Genomic DNA, 17,414 nt, shown 5'->3' on the forward strand with positions numbered 1-17,414 from the left:
TTACGCTAACTTTGACATCGCTTAGATTCTGTTTGTCTGAGAGGTTTTGGCTGCGTTTAAACTTTGAGTGAAGCTCTCTTTGCTTTCGCAGTAGTTTCCTAACTTCGTTGTTGTACCACGGTGGGTTTTTCCCGTCCCTCACAGTTTTACTCGGCAGGTATCTGTCTAAAACGCATTTTACGATTGCCTTGAACTTTTTCCATAAACACTCAACATTGTCAGTGTCGGAACAGAAATTTTCGTTTTGATCTGTTAGGTAGTCTGAAATCTGCCTTCTATTACTCTTGCTAAACAGATAAACCTTCCTCCCTTTTTTTATATTCCTATTAACTTCCATATTCAGGGATGCTGCAACGGCCTTATGATCACTGATTCCCTGTTCTGCACTTACAGAGTCGAAAAGTTCGGGTCTGTTTGTTATCAATAGGTCCAAGATGTTATCTCCACGAGTCGGTTCTCTGTTTAATTGCTCGAGGTAATTTTCGGATAGTGCACTCAGTATAATGTCACTCGATGCTCTGTCCCTACCACCCGTCCTAAACGTCTGAATGTCCCAGTCTATAACTGGTAAATTGAAATCTCCACCTAAGACTATAACATGCTGAGGAAATTTATGTGAAATGTATTCCAAATTTTCTCTCAGTTGTTCTGCCACTAACGCTGCTGAGTCGGGAGGTCGGTAAAAGGAGCCAATTATTAACCTAGCTCGGTTGTTGAGTGTAACCTCCACCCATAATAATTCACAGGAACTACCCACTTCTACTTCACTACAGGATAAACTACTACTAACAGCGACGAACACTCCACCACCGGTTGCATGCAATCTATCCTTTCTAAACACCGTCTGTACCTTTGTAAAAATTTCGGCAGAATTTATCTCTGGCTTAAGCCAGCTTTCTGTACCTATAACGATTTCAGCTTCGGTGCTTTCTATCAGCGCTTGAAGTTCCGGTACTTTACCAACGCAGCTTCGACAGTTGACAATTACAATACCGATTGCTGCTTGGGCCCCGCATGTCCTGACTTTGCCCCGCACCCGTTGAGGCTGTTGCCCTTTCTGTACTTGCCCGAGGCCATCTAACCTAAAAAACCGCCCAGCCCACGCCACACAACCCCTGCTACCCGTGTAGCCGCTTGTTGCGTGTAGTGGACTCCTGACCTATCCAGCGGAACCCGAAACCCCACCACCCCATGGCCCAAGTCGAGGAATCTGCAGCCCACACGGTCGCAGAACCGTCTCAGCCTCTGATTCAGACCCTCCACTCGGCTCTGTACCAAAGGTCCGCAGTCAGTCCTGTCGACGATGCTGCAGATGGTGAGCTCTGCTTTCATCCCGCTAGCGAGACTGGCAGTCTTCACCAAATCAGATAGCCGCCGGAAGCCAGAGAGGATTTCCTCCGATCCATAGCGACACACATCATTGGTGCCGACATGAGCGACCACCTGCAGATGAGTGCACCCTGTACCCTTCATGGCATCCGGAGTGAAGTTGACCACCTTTCCTCGAGCATTTTATTTTTTTACGAGCAGACGTATGCAATGTGGTGAGAATGTGATCTAATGAATGCAACGACAATGTGACATAGTGGTTGCAACTACAATTTTCTATAGTAGCCTGGTGGTGGAGTGAGGAATTCGGCGTTGCAAAAGTCTGTACGTTAAATTACGAATCAGTCACAATTCTGTTTAGTACACCGTACAGGTAAGATTGTAAGAGTTGTGAGTATGAAAAGACCCTGTGCATACAAATGTAAGCTGGGAGAATTGATGAAATATAACCTCGTTGTTTAAAAACTGTCTCTCAGAAATTTTAAATGGAAAATTACGCATTAACAACGCTAGTCGTCCAGAATGAGATTTTCACTCTGCAGCGGAGTGTGCGCTAATAGCAAACTTCCTGGCAGTTTAAAACTGCCAGCACGCTTGGGTAGCTCAGTTGGTAGAGCACTTGCCCGCGAAAGGGAAAGGTCCCGAGTTCGAGTCTCGGTCCGCCACACAGTTTTAATCTGCCAGGAAGTTTCGACGCTAGTTGTGTTTAGCATTTCGAAAGAAACCCAGATAACTAAGATTGCTGGTTATCATTGGTGAAACACAAGGTGATCTGCCAGTTTTTAGTGCTAGAGAAGGTGACTGTGCGTTCTTCGGAATTTTGTAAAGCAAATTTGTGATCACATTTTTTTGTCCTTATACTTTTATTGTATGTTACTCTCAAATTAGTATTAAAATTTAATTACTATGCCAGATTTATTTTTCAGTTATTTATAAAGTTTCAAAACAATTAAAGTCCCCATAGAGCGATAAACATTCCCCAGTTCTCACTTAACTTCACTTCCCGCGTTGGAGCAAAAAAGTAATTAAGACCAAAAACTTCATTACTACAGCTCAGTACCTGTGCTGTGAAAGAAAAACCAATACATTAATTTTAGTTGTTTCAGAGATACTTAAGTTTAAAGTTCACAAGCAGTCAGCTTCATCCCTTTTGACGGTATTTGCATATTAGGAGAAAAACAAGCAATGGAAAATCCAGGGCAGAATGTAACAATATTATGAAAAGGAAAGGGTCAGTACCAAGTGGAAGTATGCATGTAGAAGCAGACACACAAAGAGAGAAATTAGTAAGTTGAAAGCAGGCAAAACTGAGCTGTTTGATTAAGCTACCTGTGTGCTGGTGTCATATCAGTTTATTATTGATCTGAATGCCTAGGAAGTTCACCCATAGTGTAGGTTTATTTATCTCTATTTCTGATGTCAACGTCCTTGTTGCTTCTTTTTTCTCTCCTTTTTCCCCCTAAGGTAAGTCTTTCCACTGCCGAGATTGGACTGACTCCTTATCCTCTCCCTTAAAACCCACATCCTTTCGTATTTCCCTCTCCTTCCCTCTTTCCTGATGAAGCAACCTTGGGTTGCGAAAGCTTGAAATTTGTCTGTGTATTTGTGTTTTTTATTGTGTCTATCAACCAGCGCTTTCTTGTGTGTGTGTGTGTGTGTGTGTGTGTGTGTGTGTGTGTGTCAGAAAATATTCTCGAGAAAATTTATCCGAAATTTAAAAACCTGAGTTATTGCAGTGAAACATTATACTACTATTTTATTGTGCCCCATACTGGGCACTAAAATGTAGTAAACTGAAACTGCACCGACATGTATCAAATAATTAATTATTCCCTTTTTTTAGGCACTGGGCTCGATCATCATTAATTGAACAGAATGTCACGTCTTTGCTGAAATAAGACATCTTGACCTCGGTGTGGATGATGTGAACAGGAAGAGTAATTTCAAACATCGAGTGCACATATAACAGATAAAGGGCTTTAGATCTCGGAGTGTCGTGACTGGGCTGACGTGGCACAGTAAATGAGTCTTTTAGGACTAGACCGGCAGTAAGCCCTCGGCCACGTCTAGTACAGACCGTCGAGGCAAAGCACCGGCAGTTGGCATGCGACGACACGTGGCACGTGTGACGGGCTGGGCGAGCAGTCGGCACGTGGCAGACGATTGACGGCGGCCGAATGCTCCGGTCCCGTCGTGTAAACGCAGCTGACGGAGGCCTCGTCCGCCGTCCGCTGCCCGAGGCTACTCGGTGGAGCTTCCTCCTCATTTGGGTACAACAGAATGAAATTGTGCACAGATCAGAATCACAGAAGCAGTACCAAAATATTCGGAAAGGGATAGAATGAGAGTGCTTGTGAGAATGAATTATTGGCAACACAGTGAAAACTCTAATCACTGCTGGAATCGGACTTAAGCAGTATCAGTGTCACAGCCGGAAGAATGACATCAAAAACAGAATAGGATTGCTCGTAAAATTAGTGTTGTCAGACTGGAATCAAATCTGACACAGATTGGGATACAAATCAGTAGAACACGGAAACGTCTGAAGTAGACACCGAGTCGGTTTGGCACAGAGCCCCCGCTGTCGAGCCCTGCCCCACTCGACAGCTCGGTCGCTTCGGTTAGCACCTCCACCCTTCATTTTTCAGCCGGCCAGTAGACACTTCCTCCGGGCCAGTTCTCCTCGTCTCCGTCTCCGTCTCCGTCTCCCGGGTGCCAAAATATCTCGGAAGGCCCAGAAAGACTGTACTTTATGGCTGAGGCTCGCGGCCTCTCGTGTCTCACATATGTCCGCACGGTGTCCTCTGCAGTGGCAGGCTGACGACCCGTGGTGTGCGTCTGAGGAGACCGTGCAGCCGCCGAACCTCGGCACCGAAGCGGTTAGCCCATTAAATTTTCTGAGGAGGTGCCGGATTAATGGGAGGGCATATTTTCACACTGCTGAAAGCCTCGAGTGGTCCCGAGGTCCGACAGTCGAAAACTCGTGGGTCCGGAGCCTCGGTCTCAAATCGCACAGAATTGTCGGCACACTGTCCCCGTCTGTCGCTCCCTTTTTGTCGATAATAGCGAGAGGGATAATGGAGATGAAAAAGTAGGAAGCAATAAAGAAAACAACTGAGCAAATATTCAAATAAAAAGAATTAAAAAAGAGAGGGGAGACTGCACACTAACAGACGATAAGTCGAGGGCGCGGTGTCGGGATGCAAAGACGTGTCGGAGAGCTAGTTACCGTCTCTACAGATGACAATAAGTAGAACAGGGTGTAAGGATCCAAAGAGGCCGTACGGCAGAGCAGAGTTGTGCCAAAGAGCACGCACTGCGATCCAGTATACACTGTCCCCGAGGCACACTCTCCTCTGTGTCAGTTCGTGAGCACTACCGCTGAAATGGCCGACAGTATCGAGTATCGAACAAAATCTGTGACCTGATTGAAAATTTCTCCAATAGAGTGTCACTGACAGTCAGCGAGACACAATCTCACTGCCGTTCTGGACTGTGGGGCAAATGAATGGGCTAGAGGCGCATATGGTAATACTGGGAACGACAGCCAATTTGAACGAGAAATAGAGACGTACATTAATAGAGAATGACGAGAAATGTGAGTCGGGGTAGAAAGAGGGAGGAGAACCTGCCAGTTCCTTTCTAACATAAGAGAAAAATTTTGCACGACGTACTTTTTGCTGCCCGAGGGGCTTGTTGAGATGTGGTGTATATCCCAGCTGTTTACATTTACATGTACATCTATATATTTATTCCGCAAACCACAGTGCGGTGCATGGCGGAGGGTACAACATAACACTGTCAATCATTTCCTCTCACTCTCAAATCGAGTGAGGGAAAGAGAATTGTCTAAAAGCCTCCGTACAAGTCCTAACTTCTCACATCTTATCTTTGTGGTTCTTAAGTGAATGTACTCTGGTGGCAGTAGAACCGTTCTACCGTCAATCTGAAACTGTGGTTCACTAAATTTCCGCAATAACGCTCCTTCCAGAGATGCCCATTCGAGTTCGCGATGCAGCTCCGTAATACTCGCGTGCCGATCCGACCTACCGGTAGCACGTCTAGCAGCCCACCGCTGAGCTGCTGCGATGTCTTCCTTTAATCTGACCTGCTCGAGATCCCAGACACTCGAACAGTCCTCAAAAATGGGTTGCACTAATGTTCTATATGTCATCTCCTTTACGGATGGGCTACAGTTTCCCAAAATTCTCCCAATAAAATCAAGTCGAGCATTTACCTTCGCTACTGCCGACCTCACGTTCTCGTTCCACTTCACACCACTTCGCAGTGTCACGCCTAGATACTCGATTGACACGACCGTTACGGGATTGTTTTCTGACTCGTCCGCATTAACTTATACTTTTCTACATTTAAAGCTAGATACCTTTCGTCACACCGACTAGAAATTCTGTCCGAGACACCTCCAGTCTCGTACAGTCACTCGATAACGACACCTTCCCGTACGCCACGGCGCAGTCGGCCGACGACCGTAAACTGCCGCTCGCCCTGTCCGTCGTGGCTTTTACGCATTCAAAAACAGGAGCAGTCCTGTCGCACTTCCCTCGGGCACTCTCGATCGTAGCCTCGTCACTGACGAACACTCGACACCGAGGGCGCCGGGTGACATAATGGGCACTGTTACTTCAGCCACTCACGTATCTGGGAATCTAAACTGTACGCTCAGACGTCCGCCGACAGTCTGCAGTGGGACGCAGTGTCGAGCACTTTCCGGAAATCTAGAAATACAAAATCTGGTCGTCGCTCTCCGTCCACGGTTTGCAGAATATAACGCGATAAAAAATTAGTTAATATTTGTCGACATACCGCAGACACTCGTGGACGCAGAACTAGCCTGTGAGAGGACTGGGAGAGTTTTCCTGAGGGACTGACAGTGACGCCTCTCCCCACCGCCACACCTCAGCCGGCGCTGCGGTAGCCGCTGTGGATCCGAACGTGCCTTTGTGTACCGTGTACTAATAATCGAAACAAAAGGCGAAAATCAAATTTAGCTTCTGATACTTAGTACAGTAGTTTAGTGTAGAATTATAATTTACAATAGTGTGACGTGTCGCAGTAGCACTTTCTGGCGTCCGGCTGAATATACAGGGTGTCACAAAAAGGTACGGCCAAACTTTCAGGAAACATTCCTCACACACAAAGAAAGAAAATATGTTATGTGGACATGTGTCCGGAAACACTTACTTTCCATGTTAGAGCTCATTTTATTACTTCTCTTCAAATCACATTAATCGTGGAATGGAAACACACAGCAACAGAATGTACCAGCGTGACTTCAAACACTTAGTTACAGGAAATGTTCAAAATGTCCTCCGTTAGCGAGGATACGTGCATCCACCTTCCGTCGCATGGAATCCCTCGTGCGCTGATGCAGCCCTGGAGAATGGCGTATTGTATCAGAGCCGTCCACAATACGACCACGAAGAGTCTCTACATTTGGTACCGGGGTTGCGTAGACGAGAGATTTCAAATGCCCCCATAAATGAAAGTCAAGAGGGCCGAGGTCAGGAGAGCGTGGAGGCCGTGGAATTGGTCCGCCTCTACCAATCCGTCAGTCACCGAACCTGTTGTTGAGAAGCGTACGAACACTTCGACTGAAATGTGCAGCAGCTCCATCGTGCACGAACCACATGTTGTGTCGTACTTGTAAAGGCACGTGTTCTAGCAGCACAGGTAGAGTATCCCGTATGAAATTGTGATAACGTGCTCCATTGAGCGTAGGTGGAAGAAAGTGGGGCCCAATCGAGACATCACCGACAATGCCTGCCCAAACGTTCACAGAAAATCTGTGTTGATGACTTGATTACACAATTGCGTGCGGATCCTCGTCAGCCCACACATGTCGATTGTGAAAATTTACAATTTGATCACGTCGGAATGAAGCCTCATCCGTAAAGAGAACATTTGCACTGAAATGAGGATTGACACATTGTCGGACGAACCATTCGCAGAAGTGTACCCGTGGAGGCCAATCAGCTGCTGATAGTGCCTGCACACGCTGTACACGGTACGGAAACAACTGGTTCTCCCGTAGCACTCTCCATACAGTGACGTGGTCAACGTTACCTTGTACAGCAGCAACTTCTCTGACGCTGACATTAGGGTTATCGTCAACTGCACGAAGAATTGCCTCGTCCATTGCAGGTGTCCTCGTCGTTCTAGATCTTCCCCAGTCCCGAGTCATAAACTGGAATGTTCCGTGCTCCCTAAGACGCCGATCAATTGCTTCGAACGTCTTCCTGTCGGGACACCTTCATTCTAGAAATATGTCTCGATACAAACGTACCGCGCCACGGCTATTGCCCCGTGCTAATCCGTACATCAAATGGGCATCTGGCAACTCCGCATTTGTAAACATTGTACTCACTGCAAAACCACGTTCGTGATGAACACTAACCTGTTGATGCTACGTACTGATGTACTCGATGCTAGTACTGTAGAGCAATGAGTCGCATGTCAACACAAGCACCGAAGTCAACATTACCTCCCTTCAATTGGGCCAACTGGCGGTGAATCGAGGAAGTACAGTACATGCTGACGAAACTAAAATGAGCTCTAACATGGAAATTAAGCGTTTCCGGACACATGTTCACATAACATCTTTTCTTTATTTGTGTGTGAGGAATGCTTCCTGAAAGTTTGGCCGTACCTTTTTGTAACACCCTGTATAACCGTGCCAGAGGGCCAAAGGGTAATAAGAAGACTTCCTGCCCCCACCCCCACCTCTCTCTCTCTCTCTCAACAGACTAAAATAGGCCACCAAATAAAGAAACAGTCTTTGGCCAATGTAGAACTAACTCGAGCTGTGCCACAGGGACCCCTGCTGTTAACCTCGTTTGTTTACAACTTGGCAGGCAGTATTAACACCAACCTCAGACTTTTTGTAAATGGTGGTGTTATGACGAAGTAATGTCTGAAACGAGCTGCACAAATATCTCGGGTATCGATAATGGTTCCGAGAGATGTAAACATTGGGAACTTGCCTTAAGTGTTCAAAATTGTAAAGTTGCACACTTTACAAAATGCAGCAATGTGGAACACCACGACCACAGTGTCAACAGTAATAACCAAAACCAGTAAACACAGACCAGTGCCTGGTCTTAACAATTTGTAGAGGCACGATGCAGAGGACACAGCTCAGAAAACACACGTGTGTCCCACTGTAGTGTACGCCACCCACACTGACACATGACGTTGAACGTATACAAAGAAAGGTACACGGGTAGTCTCAGATTTGTTTGACTCCCCCCTAGAGATTGTCGTGGAAATGATTTAAAACCTAAAGTGGCATATTCTCTAAGATATATACATGCAAACTGTCCGATAAAAGCCTAATTACAAAGTTTCGAGAACCGCCATCGAGTGTGGACCCCCTGAATGTACTACAGAGCAACGCCCTACATGTTACATCTGTAGAACCCCTGACCGATTACAGGGTGCACACCGAGGCATTTCAATAGTTACTCTTCCCGAGCACCCTGTACAAATGGAACGGTGAGGAGTCCAGACGAGAGGTACAGTGGAAGTACCCTCTGCCGTTCACCTCACAATAGTTTCAGAGCAGGGGAGACTGCGGCACGACGGCCGATCGGTACTATTTCGTCGAACTGTCGTCAGAATACACTGACGACCGAGGAGATTCGTGGCAACGGCACCGTCGTCTTGCCGCAGACGGATCGTCGCAGGTAGAGCATCGAATGAGAAAGGGTGTCCATTCTATGTTTTCTTGTTAGTGAAAGTAAATTTTGCTTGCTCAAAACATTTTTTTTTTTGTGTACTCCGAGACAATGGTCTTACCAAACAAGTAACTACAAAGATTAACATCCGTAGATAAGGACTATTTTGACACTGTATGCGGCAATAAATGTTTAAAATCTTTACTTTAGGGGCGTGTTGGCCCACGTGGCCAACCTGCCCCGCTTTCCTTTAGTAGGTCCAATGAATTCAAACTGTAGATCAGATCCAAAGCAATTTTTACATAATCAAATTGTGTCTCGCATTGACTTTAAACTGATAGCAGCTATGCGATTTCTGATTTTTTTTCCTTCCAAAATTTCAAATTATTACATTTTTCTTTTTTTTTGTTTTTACTCATCCTTATTCTACCATTTTGTTTTTGGAATGGCTCAAAGGTATTAAAGGAAAAGTGGACAAGGTAAATTTCTGAAGCAACTATGAGATTAGCAGTTACAGAAGTAGACTGACATGAAAAATCAGTTAGGAAAGTGGGGAAAGAATTTAAGTTCTAGAAAAATTTTAGATAGGTACTGCAATGAATTGAGAGAAAAAAATGGTTCAAATGGCTCTGAGCACTATGGGACTCAACTGCTGTGGTCATTAGTCCCCTAGAATTTAGAACTACTTAAACCTAACTAACCTAAGGACATCACAAACATCCATGCCCGAGGCAGGATTCGAACCTGCGACCGTAGCATACGCACGGTTCCGGACTGCGCGCCTAGAACCGCGAGACCACCGCGGCCGGCGAATTGAGAGATTTAGAACCTTCTCTAATGCCAACAAAGCTATGGGATAGATTTGGCTCTGCAAAAATATTTCACGTAACTTATTTCTGTGTCTTGTAGTGTTGTACAGCTTTACTGTATGGTTAAATGATGATGGCGTCCTCTTGGGTAAAATATTCCGGAGGTAAAATAGTCCCCCTTTCGGATCTCCGGGCGGGGACTACTCAAGAGGACGTCGTTATCAGGAGAAAGAAAACTGGCGTTCTACGGATCGGAGCGTGGAATGTCAGATCCCTTAATCGGGCAGGTAGGTTAGAAAATTTAAAAAGGGAAATGGATAGGTTAAAGTTAGATATAGTGGAAATTAGTGACGTTCGGTGGCAGGAGGAACAAGACTTCTGGTCAGGTGACTACAGGGTTATAAACACAAAATCTAATAGGGGTAATGCAGGAGTAGGTTTAATAATGAATAGGAAAATAGGAATGCGGGTAAGCTACTACAAACAGCATAGTGAACGCATTATTGTGGCCAAGATAGATACGAACCCCATGCCTACTACAGTAGTACAAGTTTATATGCCAACTAGCTCTGCAGATGATGAAGAAATTGATGAAATGTATGATGAGATAAAAGAAATTATTCAGGTAGTGAAGGGAGACGAAAATTTAATAGTCATGGGTGACTGGAATTCGGTAGTAGGAAAAGGGAGAGAAGGAAACGTAGTAGGTGAATATGGGTTGGGGCTAAGAAATGAAAGAGGAAGCCGCCTGGTAGAATTTTGCACAGAGCACAACTTAATCATAGCTAACACTTGGTTTAAGAATCATGAAAGAAGGTTGTATACATGGAAGAACCCTGGAGATACTAAAAGGTATCAGATAGATTATATAATGGTAAGACAGAGATTTAGGAACCAGGTGTTAAATTGTAAGACATTTCCAGGGGCAGATGTGGACTCTGACCACAATCTATTGGTTATGAGCTGTAGATTAAAACTGAAGAAACTGTAAAAAGGTGGGAACTTAAGGAGATGGGACCTGGATAAAATGAAAGAACCAGAGGTTGTACAGAGTTTCAGGGAGAGCATAAGGGAACAATTGACAGGAATGGGGGAAAGAAGTACAGTAGAAGAAGAATGGGTAGCTTTGAGGGATGAAGTAGTGAAGGCAGCAGAGGATCAAGTAGGTAAAAATACGAGGGCTAGTAGAAATCCTTGGGTAACAGAAGAAATATTGAATTTAATTGATGAAAGGAGAAAATATAAAAATGCAGTAAATGAAGCAGGCAAAAAGGAATACAAACGTCTCAAAAATGAGATCGACAGGAAGTGCAAAATGGCTAAGCAGGGATGGCTAGAGGACAAATGTAAGGATGTAGAGGCTTATCTCACTAGGGGTAAGATAGATACTGCCTACAGGAAAATTAAAGAGACCTTTGGAGATAAGAGAACCACTTGTATGAACATCAAGAGCTCAGATGGCAACCCAGTTCTAAGCAAAGAAGGGAAGGCAGAAAGGTGGAAGGAGTAGATAGAGGGTTTATACAAGGGCGATGTACTTGAGGACAGTATTATGGAAATGGAAGAGGATGTAGAAGAAGATGAAATGGGAGATACGATACTGCGTGAAGAGTTTGACGGAGCACTGAAAGACATGAGTCGAAACAAGGCCCCGGGAGTAGACAACATTCCATTAGAACTACTGACGGCCTTGGGAGAGCCAGTCCTGACAAAACTCTACCATCTGGTGAGCAAGATGTACGAGACAGGCGAAATACCCTCACACTTCAAGAAGAATATAATAATTCCAATCCCAAAGAAAGCAGGTGTTGACAGATGTGAAAATTACCGAACAATCAGTTTAATAAGCCACAGCTGCAAAATACTAACACAAATTGTTTACAGATGAATGGAAAAACTAGTAGAAGCCGACCTCGGGGAAGATCAGTTTGGATTCCGTAGAAATACTGGAACACGTGAGGCAATACTGACCTTACGACTTATCTTAGAAGAAAGATTAAGGAAAGGCAAACCTACGTTTCTAGCATTTATAGACTTAGAGAAAGCTTTTGACAATATTGACTGGAATACTCTCTTTCAAATTCTAAAGGTGGCAGGGGTAATATACAGGGAGCGAAAGGCTATTTACAATTTGTACAGAAACCAGATGGCAGTTATAAGAGTCGAGGGGCATGAAAAAGAAGGGAGTGAGACAGGGTTGTAGCCTCTCCCCAATGTTATTCAATCTGTATATTGAGCAAGCGGTAAAGAAAACAAAAGAAAAATTCGGAGTAGGTATTAAAATCCATGGAGAAGAAATAAAAAGTTTCAGGTTCGCCGATGACGTTGAGACAGCAAAGGACTTGGAAGAGCAGTTGAACGGAATGGACAGTGTCTTGAAAGGAGGATATAAGATGAACATCAACAAAAGCAAAATGTGGATAATGGAATGTAGTCGAATTAAGTCCGGTGATGCTGAGGGAATTAGACTAGGAAATGAGACACTTAAAGTAGTAAAGGAGTTTTGCTATTTGGGGAGCAAAATAACAGATGATGGTCAAAGTAGAGAGGGTATAAAATGTAGACTGGCAATGGCAAGGAAAGCGTTTCTGAAGAAGAGAAATTTGTTAACATCGAGTATAGATTTAAGTGTCAGGAAGTCGTTTCTGAAAGTATTTGTATGGAGTGTAGCCGTGTATGGAAGTGAAACATGGACGATAAATAGTTTGGACAAGAAGAGAATAGAAGCTTTCGAAATGTGGTGCTACAGAAGAATGCTGAAGATTAGATGGGTAGATCACGTAACTAATGAGGAGGTATTGAATAGGATTTGGGAGAAGAGAAGTTTGTGGCACAACTTGATCAGAAGAAGGGATCGGTTGGTAGGACATGTTCTGAGGCATCAAGGGATCACAAATTTAGTATTGGAGGGCAGCGTGGAGGGTAAAAATCGTAGAGGGAGACCAAGAGATGAATACACTAAGCAGATTCAGAAGGATGTAGGCTGCAGTAGGTACTGGGAGATGAAGAAGCTTGCACAGGATAGAGTAGCATGGAGAGCTGCATCAAACCAGTCTCAGGACTGAAGACCACAACAACAACAACATTTTATAATAACACCAAATATAACTGAAGTAATACATAATATAAAACAAAGTCCACTAATCATCTTCTGAAAGCTTTATTTATTCAAGGATTTTTTAAATACGTAGTTAATACAAATTTATATTTCTAGATGTTTCAACCTGAACAGAAAAACACGCTTGAAGAGTACTTCACTGAAGCTAGTGACATATACGAGGTCTGTTCTAAAAATTCCGTAACTTTGTCCACAAAATTTTTCTCCACTTACCTTTTGCTTATTGTGCATGCTCTCCTTTGAGATACTCTCCTCCACAACTGGTATACCTCTCCCAACGCCGATTCCACTTCCGGAAGCGGTTTCGGAGCGCCGTTTGAAGTGCCGTCTGCGAATTTTCTTTTATCTCTGCTATCGACGAGGTCGAAACTGACCCGTGGCGACATCTACAATGCAGATGAAACTGGAATCGCTACGATCCACAGGCCCGACAAAATAGTTGCGCGAAGTAGATTGCATTGTATAGGGCAGGTAACATCTTCTTATCTTTATGGCTTTAGCTGTTAGTGCAATTGGGAATAGCATGTCTCCATCAGGCATTCCTAAGAAAATTCTTCAGGATGAAGAAGATGAGGCTGCACTGTGCCTCAGGTGTATTAAACAATTTTCTCACAGCAGTCCAGGTGACGAATGGATTGAATGTTCTAGTTGTAATGAGTGGGCACATGTGTCATGTGCTAAAAATAATGTGAAAGGATCCTTTTTGTGGATGTACGAACAGTGAAGAATCCTCCAGGCATTCAGCTGAAGACTGATAAAAACTTTGGACATCTTTTCTGCCAAACTGTTATTTGAACAGTGATAACACAATTTATAATTGAAGTTTTTATCATAAAGCTGTAGGAATTTGTATTGAAGTTGATATAGTTTCAATTAAATAACCAGTGTCACAAATAAATTAAAAATAGAATCGTATGGGCCAACTAGCCCTGTCGACGGGGAGGATGGCCCAGCTGGTATTACTGTTCTAATTTTTTTTATGAGTAGACAAACAGCGGGAAGTTTCAATTACTAAGTTGTGAAGGCGCTGAAACCGTGTACCGTGTTCCCACATTAAAAGAACAAAAATCAAGGAAAACAAGTCAGCTCTCCTGTCCTGGTTTGTGACACTCCACCAAAGCAATTTGCAATGAGGGAACGAATACTAGAATGAAGAAAGGAGATACTAAATATTTTTGAGACCCCATCTGGTGTCCTTCCAGCTGTGTTGTGTTGGTTGCATACTGTCTACTAACCCAGCTGTCTGTCATCCAAGAGATGCACAGTAATGGTTCAGGATTATACAATCCCATCTTCACACGGGGAATTGCTCGAAGTGACTACAATACGACTGTGGGCACAGCACTGTAACATTGAGTATCTGGAATCTGACAGCCACCAACATTTTCTTCCGCAAACTCAGTCGGGCTCGGACCTTGCAGTCGGCAGCAAACCACCAACTACTTGCAATAAACGAAGCAGTGACGTACTTCCACACTGAGCTTAAAGCGAGGACCGTCACGATTCGTAAAACTTAATGCACAGTGAGAGCTTCAGTTGTAATCTGGGAGAGTTGTCCAAAAGGTGGGTGTATTTACTGAAGCAGATGCAGTCGTACTATGCATTCGAGATGAAGTTGTCGGCCTAGCCGGGATTCGCTACCAGTTTGCCACTGTCCTTTTGCTCGACAGAATGTAGTCTCGCCCTTCCATTGTCTCAGTGGCGTGTTCTGATATACGATGCAGGAGTAACATTTTCCAAGATGTGAAGGTCATCACTGTAGTTACTCAACTGTTTCCAAAACTGAAAGCCGCAGATAACAGTAACTAGCTAGAGAACTTTATTATTTCGTTCACGAGAAACGTAGAGAAACTAATTGTCTCAGAATGAAACGTACTTAAAGTTCGTGCAGTGCACTCACTCTCGTGTGTCAACTTCTCGATCTGTCGACATTCTGTCACCGCGTCTCCTTTGCCGAAGTGTAATGCTGCGATGTGTCCAAAAATGTAAGTAACGTATGTGACAGTTAATAAACACAGATTGACAGATAGATAATTTATGGTAAATGATTCACATTTATGTACATAGTCAAGTTGTTGTGCTAGCAGTGGGGAACATATACAGGGTGAGTCACCTAACGTTACTGCTGGATATATTTCGTAAACCACATCAAATACTGACGAACCGATTCCACAGACCGAACTTGAGGAGAGGAGCTAGTGTAATTGAAAATTCGACTCGTTCCACATCATTACGAAATATCGTATTCATGATCCATGGAACTAGTATTAATCTAATCTAATCTAATCTAATCTAATATAATACAAAACATACAAAAATGTACGGAAGTATGTTTTTTAACACAAACCTATCTTTTTTTAAATGGAACCACGTTATTTTGTTAGCACATCTGAACATATAAACAAATACGTAATCAGTGCCGTTTGTTGCATTGTAAAATGTTAATTACATCCAGAGATATTGTAACCTAAAGTTGACGCTTGAAACCTCCGACGTTCAGTTGCGTGTTGTAACAAACACGGGCCTCGGTCGACGAGCAGCATCTGCAGGGACATGTTTACGATGACGACCGTGTTTACGAGTGTGGCTCTAGTGCACTGTTGTGGTTTGCTCTAGCTGTCGCAGTGTCCGCATGTAGCGCTTGCTGCTATTGTTATTCTGCATTTGTCTCCGCTCGCAGACCAACTGTAGTACACCGTGTTACCAGACGTCTGTGATAGTGTAGTGTTGTAGGAACTGTGACCGTGGTGTATTCGAACTCTGAAAAGGCGGAGATGATACTCATCTATGGCGAGTGTCGACGAAATACAGCTGAAGCCTGCAGGGTGTATGCAGAACGGTACCCGGACAGAGAGCATCCAACGTGCCGCACATTGCAAAACATCTACCGCCAACTGTATGCAACAGGTACGGTCGTAGCACGCAAATGGGTCCGTAACAAGCCCGTCACAGGAGAAGCGGGTGCAGTTGGTGTGTTAGCTGCTGTTGCCATGAGTACACGGGACATTGCGAGAGCCGGTGGACTGAGTCAAAGCAGTGTCATGCGCATACTGCATCGTCACCGCTTTCACCCGTTTCATGTGTCGCTACATCAGCAATTACATGGTGATGACTTTAATCATCGAGTGCAATTCTGTCAATGGGCATTAACAGAGAATGCGTTGCAGTTTTACCTGTTTACCGATGAAGCGGGTTTCACAAACCACGGGGCAGTGAATCTACGGAACTTGCATTACTGGTCCGTGGACATTCCTCGCTGGCTCAGACAGGTAGAGCGACAGCGACCGTGGACTGTAAATGTATGGTGCGGAATCATTGGCGACCACCTCATTGGTCCTCACTTCATTGCAGGGGCCCAAACAGCTGCAACATACATCGCGTTTCTACAGAATGATCTGCCAACGTTGCTCGGAAATGTCCCACTGGAAACGCGTCGACGTATGTGGTATCAGCATGATGGTGCACCTGCACATTCCGCAATTAACACTAGGCTGACCCTTCACAGGATGTTCAACGGGCGTTTCATAGGACGTGGAGGACGCATAAATTGGCCAGCCCGTTCTCCTGATCTTACACCTCTGGACTTCTTTCTGTGGGTTCCTTAAAGTAGAATGTGTACCGTGATGTGCCTACAACCCCAGAGGATACGAAACAACGTATTGTGGCAGCCTGCGGCGACATTACACCAGATTTACTGCGGCGTGTACGACATTCATTACGCCAGAGATTGCAATTGTGTGCAGCAAATGATGGCCACCACATTGAACATCTATTGTCCTGACATGTCGGGACACACTCTATTCCACTCCGTAATTGAAAACGGAAACCACGTGTGTACGTGTACCTCACCCCTCATGGTAATGTACATGTGCGTCAGTGAAAAAGACCAATAAAAAGGTCTTAGCATGTGGACGTAATGTGCTGTTCCAGTCTCTTCTGTACCTAAGGTCCATCACCGTTCCCTTTGGATCCCTACGTAATTAGGTGCTCTCCGATACACACGATCGAACAGCGGAGGAGTGGTACTCAAGCGTCAACTTTAGGTTACAATATCTCCTGATGTAATCAACATTTTACAATGCAACAAACGGCACTGATTACGTATTTGTTTATATGTTCAGATGTGCTAACAAAACTAACGGGGTTCCATTTAAAAAAATGTAGGTTTGTGTTAAAAAACATACTTCCGTGCATTTTTTTATGGTTTGTATTAACGAATTACACTAGCCCCTCTCCTCACGTTTGGTCTGTGGAATTGATTCGTCAGTATTTGATGTGGTTTACAAAATATATCCAGCGGTAATGTTAGGTGACTCACCCTGTATAAAAGTGTATAAAAAGTATAACTAAGGTACATAATGTATGCAACATATAATACATTTGAAAAAATTGGCACATTTTTCCACATAAGATATCGCTCACATTAATAACCAAAAGGAATGGGCTAATTTTCATAATTTTGCA

This window comes from Schistocerca nitens, chromosome 12, assembly GCF_023898315.1.
Source record: "Schistocerca nitens isolate TAMUIC-IGC-003100 chromosome 12, iqSchNite1.1, whole genome shotgun sequence".
Taxonomy (NCBI): Eukaryota; Metazoa; Arthropoda; class Insecta; order Orthoptera; family Acrididae; genus Schistocerca; species Schistocerca nitens.